The 10,000-nt window shown below is 41.7% G+C and overlaps 1 long non-coding RNA gene across 2 annotated transcripts in view; it reads right to left on the reverse strand.

The window, feature by feature from the left end:
• Nucleotides 1–9,923, reverse strand: part of LOC121689341 — a 21,051-nt gene extending 11,128 nt beyond the window's left edge. For both annotated transcript variants that reach the window (XR_006024759.1, XR_006024758.1), the window contains exons 1-2: nt 9,176–9,923; nt 329–521 (exon numbers count right to left, since the gene is read on the reverse strand). This is a non-coding gene — a long non-coding RNA (uncharacterized LOC121689341). The remainder of the gene's footprint in view (nt 1–328; nt 522–9,175) is intronic.
• Nucleotides 9,924–10,000: the final 77 nt, after the last annotated feature.

Below are 10,000 nucleotides of genomic sequence, written 5' to 3' on the forward strand. Positions count from 1 at the left end.
AAAAGTTTTAGAAAAGCAATAAGCCACTCGAGTCCGCAGGTTACACTGATTTTACAACAGTTAAGGGGGGTTGTAGGCACTCCGCTAGCGCGTCGTTAGCCTTAGCCGTTGTAAAATCAGTGTAACCTATGGCCTCTTGGGGCTAATTGCTTAAATAAAAAAGTGGGAGCATTTTATGCTTAGATGGTGACAATGACATTGGTGGCAAAGCCCTGACAAAGACATCATCGGTTGTGTCACTGCAGCACAGTGGACAGCACTCTAGTCTGTTTCATGGTGTGGGGGAGTGACCTTGAATGAGTTGTGTGGCACGGCAGTACAGACTTACCCCATCGTAAAAGCCGATTGGCCATTTGGTCTGCCCCTCAAGAGGCACGAGAAACTCTGTCATGATTGGCTGTTGTGATCCTCAGACAAACTCTCTGACCCTCGCGGTGTTGGTACTGCCAGAGAATGTCTAATAAGACGGGCTTTGGTACTGCCCAGCTCGTTCATCAGCATTCAGGTTTGCTTGCACTTCTCTACAAAAACACAACAAGGAGCCCGTTGAGCAAATCGGTGTGTGGTGTTTGCCGTATCCCGAACAACCTTAGAGACAATTGCACCCCGAGGGCCATTTACACGTGCAGCAAGGAATTTGCTCAAATAGACTGGTTCTTTCCTGCAGCCCACAGGGGAACATAGTAGCCTAAACAGACAGACACACAATGAGCAGAGAGCTCCCCCTTGAGGCAAAAAGAAAGAAGTGATACACATTTGGCTAAATTCAGCACAATGAACACCCTAATCACAACATGCACTCAAGCTTGGCAGTATAATAACAAGAGAAAATGCAGGAAAATGGCTGTAAACTTGGATAAAGCAAACAGTCACGCGTATGAGAGTGTACTACTACCACATGGTACCTGCTTCATACCTTCTCAGTGGAATAACACACATTATGCTTACGCAATATGCCAGGGCTGTAGGCTACGTTACTTTTTTTTGTGCATAACACTGGTGCTACACAGGTTGATAGTTTTGTAGCACAATCCACAAAATCTCTAGCGTCGGCATGCAGTTAAAAACACCTCATCTGTAGGCTATACTCCAGAAAACATTTTAAATAAGGTGTTATGGTGCTAAGCTGATAAATCATCCATCATCTGTCATTTTATAAAGCTGATAAATCAATCACTGTTTTTTTGTAGCATGTGCTACAAACACAGCACAGTGGCCTACAGCCCTGTATACTTTTACTGGAACAATACATGTTAACATCAACAATACAAACCATGGCCATATAAAGGCTTAAAGCAACATTATGCAACAATTTTACAAGAGAGCTAACAGTCAAAGGCATGAAAAACCTTACAAACACCAACCCAGAGCCTTCTTGGCGAGCTAACATGCTAATTGGTGCCTTCTGGCAATAGTCAGGGTTGTCAAGGTTTCCTTTGGTTCCAGTCCAGGATACAGAACTACATTGTTCGGCCGTCTGGCCAAGAAGGCCAGACGGCCGAAACGTCACTTCAACATTAAAACATGGAGCAGAGTGTGCGGCATTCTCTTTATTTTCTTTAGCCTATGCTATCTTACCATCAAAATGAATCTAAAGCTGTTATTTTAAGCAAAATACAACATGCCGTAAAAAATCAGCGCTACACTCTGGGGGCATGAACATGGGAGCTCATGAACATGCCCCCAGAGTGTAACGATGTAGCTGCCTGGCTACTTAAGCTGTTGGCTGTAGCCATTCGAGCTAGGTTTTCCTTTTTTTCGTACCGACGGTACTCGGTGATCTCAACGATGTATGTGAAAAATCGCTGGATTTCCCCTTTAAAGCTGCACTACGTACACTGGCTTGTGACCGATAACAGCATCTCTGATACTGCCAACGTGTGCCCTGCACTCCTAGCCTACTGCACGATGTAGGAGGAGCATGACTCTTTTCTGCAGATTTCCACGCACTAGCCACCACCTTAGCACTGAATGGGTACCTACTACGTAGGTATATATAAAGGAAAAAGCACCACCCCTTTCCAAATGTTGGTAGCTTGTTGCCACCTAGTGGAGAGCCCATCTCCACTAAGCTTCAGCCAATGATAAACTGACGAAGGTAAGGCCCTGGATGTAGTTTTGTTTACAATAAATGTAGCCTACAATTGCATGCGACCCAGGCAGTGTGTGGGAGTCTTTCTAGGTCCACAGACTGTGGAAAAAAAAACAGATCTCTAAAAAACAATATCAAAACTGAAACTGTATATTTTTGCCGTCACTGGTCTCAACACTTAAAACCCAAAGGATGGGCTAAGTTGGATTTGCAGGTTTTAGGGTTTACAAGTCCACCAATACTACCGGAGATAGATTTAAATGAATTTGAATGAAGTTGATTTGCACTTTGTGACTGTATTTTAGGCAAATATTGTGTATGTTTCCCCTTGCTTAAAATTCAATAAATAATAGCAAGTACAGGTGGGTGCCATAGACAAAAAAGTTTATTTTCACAAAAAAATACCAGACGACATGTCAAATCATTTAAACCAACCTCAACAACACATTATTTTGCCTTTCATTGTGGGTCAATCTATGTCAAATCTGATTGGTTGTTGCAGAACCATCTCAGATTTTGTTCAAAATGTTACATCTTTATCTTATAAACTCTAGATCATGACTGGGTCTCAAAACTGAAGCCTGTAAAATATTCCTGTTCAAATCTTTTCATTTTATTTTCAGCCCTTGAAATTACTTCAGTTTTACAGCCTGAAAAAAAAAATACCTGGGAGGCAATGTTTGGGCATAAATATCATTAATATCCTTAATATCAGATCATATAGGCAGCCCATATGTTGTAGGCTGAAGGACAAATATGTTCTCAGTATGAACTAACTCATACAAGTTTGTATGGCATGGTCATTGATTTTACACTAGGCCCTATATTTGGAAAAAAGGGCAAAAAGTGTGACATTTAGGTTCTACAAACCTGTTTTTGTACGCACAGCCCCACACACATGGCGCAAAGCACCACATCATCACATACCCTTCACCATATCTCACGATTGGCATGGGGTACTTTCCATAAAATCATCTCTCAATGCAAATCAAACCAGCTATTTAGCTAACTGAAATAACACCATGCCAATCTCTAGGTATGATGAAGTAATGATGTGGGGCTATTTTAATTCCAAAGGCCAAGGGAACTTTATCCGGATGCATAGGATCCTGTGAGAACATGTTTGTCTTCCAAAGCTTTTTAAGATATTAATGTCCAAACATGTAATCATGATGAGACATTTTTGAGTGTCAAATTGATAAAAAAATAAAGGGTGAAAAAAAAAAAAATATTCTACAGGTCTAGGTTTTGGGACCTAAACATTATGTAGACAAACTTTGAGCAAAATCTGAGAGTGCAGCAACCATTTTCCTGGATTCTGTTTGATTTGACACGTAATGACCCTGAATGTGTCAGTTTATGTGTATTCAGGGATGTCTCTATATCTCTTCCTCTTTCTGTCACTCACTCTTACTCAGTTGAGTGAAGTTTGAGATTACAGGACGTAACACACCCATATGAATTGATGAATATCGCTAGCAGTTGCCCACCCACCAGGACCACGCCAGCCAATTGGCTTGAGAGAAGGGTGTATTGTTACCATGGGGATGTTACAGGGACATTCACTTTTACACTATCAAGAGCTGTATTGTATTGCTGGCCTTGGGCCTTATAGTCCATTAGCCACAGGCCCAAAAAGGGGGGCAAATTCTCACTATATTTTTCTGAAAGCTACATATCTCTGGAGTATAAAATGGTATGATAGCAAGTTGGATCTTGTAGCTTTGTGGCTGTACAGGCCTTCAAAGTTGACCTCTGATTTGAAAAAAGGAAATTCCGCCTATTGGCTTTTTTTTGTTAAACCACTCATAAGAGCCCAGAAAATAATCCAAACCTCATTATTACTGATGTATATGTGGTGTTTGATGTTGGCATACATATTTTGAATCATTATGTGATTTTGCCCTTCATTTTGGTTGATAAAATTCAAGATTTATGTGTAATAATGAGCAAATCTACGTTTTCAGACACAACGTGTTGCAGCACTAATTGAAATGCCCACTACCTCATTAATCAATGTATTTATGTACCTTCCTACCTCCCAGCAGAGACTTGAAATACAAATGATTACATATGTCTGCATTGCTATGCTATGTTTTATGCAAGTTAAAAGAAACAAAACCATATACCATTAACTGCCCTCGTGTATTAACCTCATAGCTGAAGAAATTTTGCAAAATCAATAAGCTGCAGCTAATAGTTGGGAAATTATGGTAATTGCATCACAGGTGCTAAAATGATCTACATTATACATTTCAGTTGTACTTTTGACTAGTAAGAATGTGGGAATTAGATGTAGATGAACTGGTTGGTGAAAATATTCATACTTTACACATTGTGTATCATTATGTACAATTATTATTATTATTATTATTATTATTATCATACTTAAAATTGTCTTTCATCTGATGTTAAAATAATTTCCATTGAAAAGAAATAATAACTTTCCAAGACTTGATCTACAAGTACATACATTTACAACAGTTTAAAAATGTCTACACAGTTCTGATGAGATGAGACAGAAACTGAAATTGGATCAATCCATTTTCAGAGGAACATGAGTTAATTTGCATATCTACAGCAGGCAAAGCAACACAAGAGGTTAGGGATGATCTGATTCAGGCTCATACTACAGGCAAAGATCATGACATAGAGGCTGGAGTCAGATACACCTAAGCACAAATTCCATAATACATTGACAAAGCAAAAATTAAAGACATTTACGAGCATGAAAACAAAAAAGAAAAAACACAGGCACATGGCAAGACCATCATGTTAAAGACTGGACATGAGAGAAGTCTTTTGTCACCCTCTTGGACCTTGGCGACACCTGAGGGGACCCCAAGGAAAACCTCTAAAGCAGCACTTGCAAAGCATTTGCAGAAACTTGCATCACTATCAGATAATCTTCCAGATGGATATAATACAGCAACAATCATTGATGGAATGTCTCTGGTCCAGAAAGTCAATAACAATGTCTCAACTTAAACAGACATTGCTGCTGCTATTCATAGCATGATCCGTAAAGAGGCAAAGCAGAGGCAGATAATTTTTTTGATTAAATTAGATTAGATTTAGCTTTATTGTCATTGTGCAGAGAACAAGTACAGAGACAATGCAGTTTGCGTCTAACCAGAAGTGCAAAAAAGCAGAAAAGTGCAATGTGATATACACAGTATAGGCAGGTGGTACATAGACAGGACAAGAAATATAGTGCAGTGTAGACAGTAGTATACAGTTGTTTTGCAGAAGGTGGTTTAGAGTAGCATAAATTAAATATAAATATGTGCAGTGTATTAGCAGTTACCTTATAAGAGCAGAATAAATATGGCTATGTACTGTAATATGAACAATGTATGAACAACATGTACAGGTATGTGCAATGTAGTGGCGGTACCATCATAGTAGTAGTAAGAACAATATAGATACATGCAGTGTATTAACAGAATATATTACAGAAAAACTTTTTCCACAAAAATAAAATCACGCTGAAAGGCCTAACTGATTCTAACTGTCTCACTAAATTGCATTATCCACACTCAATTCTCACTGGTATCTGCTAGACAACAAGTACCAAAACATGATTAGTTCATAGATTTCACATGTAAAATTAATTTTATACAACCCCACCCCCATCTTGCCTCGTGGACACCTCAACAGGCACAGGCAAAGAGGCATCAGGCGGGGGCGGGGCAGGGGGAGAGTAGGGTGACAGCCGCAGGAAAGAAGCTTCCTCTGAACCTGCTGGTTTGGATGCGGAGAGACCTGTAACGCCTCCCGAAGGAGAGTGGGGTGAACAGTCTGTGGTTGGGGTGAGAACAGTCTTTGATGATGCGCACCTTACGCAAGCATCGCTTGCCCTGGATGGCCTCGATGGAGGGGAGTGAGGAACAGGTGATGTGTTGGGGAGTTTTCACCACCCTCTGCAGTGCTTTCCGGTCGTGGGCAGAGCAGTTGCCATACCAAACTATGATACAGTTGGTGAGGATGCTCTGGATGTTGCAGCGGTAGACGTTCACCAGGATCTGAGGAGACAGATGGACCTCAGAAAGAAGAGACGCTGGTGAGCCTTTTTGATCAAGGTAGAGGTGTTGAGGGTCCAAGAGAGGTCCTCAGAGATGTGGACTCCCAGAAACTTGAAGCTGGTCACATGCTCCACCTCAGTCCTGTTGATGAGAATGGGTGTGTGTGTGTGCTAGCTTTAGACTTCCTGAAGTCCACAATGAGCTCTTTGGTCTTCTTGGTGTTGAGAGCCAGGTTGTTATCAGTGCACCACGATGTTTGGTGTTGGACCTCCTCCCTGTAGGCCGTCTCATCGCTATTGCTGATGAGCCCAATCACCGTAGTGTCATCTTTAAACTTGACAATGGTGTTAGAGCTATGTACAGGTGTGCAGTCGTAGGTGAAGAGGGAGTAGAGGAGAGGGCTCAGCACACATCCCTGTGGTACACTGGTGTTCGATGGTTGAGGAGGTGCGATTATCTAACCTAACAGACTGAGGTCTGTTGGTTAGGAAGTCCAGAATCCATAAGTTTGGTTTTTCTTTTATCACATACACATATATTGGTAGATGTTTTCTCTTTACCTTGACATGTTTCGACGTATACTTCCGTCTTCATCAGAAGGTCACACGGTCACAAAAAACTGACAGGTGGATCACACCTCCATAACAACATCAGCTGATAAAAATGTGTCACACTACTCCACCGTGTGACCTTCTGATGAAGATGGAAGTATACGTCGAAACATGTCAAGGTAAAGAAAAAACATCTACCAATATGTGTATGTGATAAAAGAAAAAACAAACTTATTTATCTCAAGTGTAGACACAATGAATGCAATACAAGTAGTCCAGAATCCAGTTACAGAGGGAGGTATTGATGCCCAGTTCACTGAGTTTGGTGATCAGTTTGGAGGGGATGATGGTGTTGAACTCTGAGCTGAAGTCAATGAACAGCATTCTTACATAGGTGTTGCTATTGTCAAGGTGGGACAGGGCAGAGTGAAGTGCCATTGAGATGGCATCCTCTGTGCTCCTGTTCTGACGATGAATTCAATGAATAGATTAAAAGGTCCTTTGAACTCATTTCAGCTACAATTTAAAAAACATTTGTACAGCAGACCTATGTATGTCATCATGTAACATTAATTTCAACTCGCAATTGAAAGTAAGGAAGGTAGAATAGTAATGATCAATAAGGTCTGCATTCAGGTATTGCCATAACATGTTGCTCTGAAAACTCAAATTAGCTTTTTTTTGCACATAAATCTTGAATTTTATCAACCAAAATGAAGAGCAAAATCATATAATGAGTCAAAATATGTATGCCAACATCAAACACCACATATGCATCAGTAATAATAAGATTTGGATTATTTTCTGGGCTCTTATGAGTGTTTTAACAAAAAAAGCCAATAGGCGGAATTTCCTTTTTTTTTCAAATCAGAAGTCAACTTTGAAAGCCTGTACAGCCACAAAGCTACAAGATCCAACTTGCTATCATACCATGTTATACTCCAGAGATATATAGCTTTCAGAAAAATATAGTGAGAATTTGCCCCCCCCCCCCCCCAAGTGGCAGTGACGACCCCCTGTGGCTCATGGACTATTTTACACTTTCCGGGAACTTTCAGACATTCCTTTTGGTTCATTCGAACACAGAATCAAATCAGTGATCCTCATATATATAAACTTTTTATTTTTATTTGTGAAGTTAGACTTGACCTTTGACCCTGTAGCGTAGTGTGACTCACCTCGGTCTCTCCTCTTTCTACCTCTTCCTTCCTCATCTCTCTTTTCGTCCCTCCATCTGACACCATCTCTCTTCCTTACTCACACCATTTCTCTCCCATTCTATCAATCTTTTACAGGATGCTTCACTAGAACTTCTCTGTGTCTGTATCCAAGAGCGATGTGAGGACCAAGATCGTATGTCTCTACCTTAGCAGTTGATGATCCGCCACTCTAGCCACACGTGTTCACTGAGTACGAACTGCTGCAAAGATTGATCAAACTGACATGTACTGACATCATTCATTGTAGAGGTAAAAATAGCCTACAACAAGTCGATGATATTTGATATTTGTCTCGACCCTGTCCTTACACAATCAAAAATCAATTATGCCCATCATTAGTATTATACAATGCACAGAGTGGATGGTTCCTAATGATGCATGTCCCAACAATCACTTCATCCTATTTCATAATTTTAGATCGATTGCTCTGGAGAGCTGAATAACATCAATTAGTGGTGCTGGAGCGCCCTCTTGCGTTCGACATGGGTCATTACGTCTACTACGCAAGGGGGCGGTGACAGTGAGGAAAGCGGAGAGGGGTGGAGGACGGAGAAAAAAAAACAACAGAAAAAAATTCAAACGTTCTTCCTGGAAATTCTATGAACCGCCACAACTTCACCACATGACATTTCAGAAAGAAAATGCGACACTCCTCTAGTACTAGTAGGCCCGGATTTCATTCAGTGGCCACTGTTACATCACAAATAATTATTTAAATACACGCCAGGTTTACACCCAGATCTTACGCGGTAGTACAGAACGAAAGCTTTTACAGATGACGGATTTATTAGATGTGGCCTAATTGTTGGAGTCGTCATTTAGTTAGCGAGAACGCGTGGGTTTCTGCTATTAGTAACGGCATCGCATCAGCACCCCCAACTCCTACTCATTTCCCGTAAACCAAGAGTAACTGTATGAGCTCATCAGTTTCCTTAGAAGCAGCTAGGGAGGCCAAGTTTCTACAAATTAAACACTCATACGACACACGCCAACTGATGTATCCTTCTCCAAACCTCTGGCGCAGAGAAAGCGAAGTTGAAATGAATGGCGAAAATATGTTGCGCTTACATTTTAATAAGGGGGCTGGAGATTAAACATAGTAATTAAGGTGATTAACTACGCAAAAATGACAATCAATGCGCGCACCAGAATGGATAGGGTTGAGAAGATTTACCGGAACGTTCCAGATTATCTGGAAGCAATCGCATCCAGGGGCGTAAAGTACCTGTTATTGATGTGTTTGGATGCAGATGCAAAAGTGTAAAAAGTCCTTTGCCGCCCGCTTACCTGCTGCCAAAATCAGAGAGTGCCTGGGAGGTGCCGTGTCCCTTTTCCATAGTGGTAAATTGTACAGTGTTGCATCCCCAAAAGACGGTTATGTCACGCACTCCCCTCTTCCCACCCGAATGGGCGCCTGGAGAGTCACGCAGCATGAGCATGGTCATGTTTGAAGGTTTAATTATGCATTCCAAATCGATACGCATGTTCCTAATGACGGCGTGAGGATGCACTTCCACACGCGCAGATACGTTATGAAACCGAAGCGAAGATGTGGCCGTCACTGTGGCTTGTTTCAAGCTATTTCTTCCTCAAACGTTTGCCATGTAGGTCAAACATGATCACAAAAATTGCCAGACAATGTTTGTCAAAACGGCGGACAGTGGTGTATGGCGCGGAAATCCGCGCAAGCTGGACGAACGCATTTCCAGGAGCCATGAGGCGGTGTGTGGCTGATCTGCAGCCGAGATCTGCAGCCGCTGGCCAACACAGGCAGAGCGGCGGAGAGGATATGAAATTGCGCAGTTTTAATTCCATTGCAACGCAGACACTCCGTTTCTCTTCTTCTTCTTGTCGTCCCCCTCTCCGATGTTTCGGGCGCTATCCTTTCCTCCTCCCTCTCTCACTTTTACTCTGGAAGTCTCTTCCCTCCCTCATGCAGGTTATTTTCGGTGGACGAGTCTTAGACAGAAGGGCCCCGCCTCCACACTTCTCGGGAAAGCACGGGAGGCTGTGACTTCCCAAAAAATCCCACCATTTCTTCATTCTTTCCGGTAAACAGTCGGGAATATCGCACGGCGTCTTCCTCAAACGCAAACATTCCTTTGAAACAGG

The sequence above is a fragment of the Alosa sapidissima genome, chromosome 18, assembly GCF_018492685.1.
Source record: "Alosa sapidissima isolate fAloSap1 chromosome 18, fAloSap1.pri, whole genome shotgun sequence".
Taxonomy (NCBI): Eukaryota; Metazoa; Chordata; class Actinopteri; order Clupeiformes; family Clupeidae; genus Alosa; species Alosa sapidissima.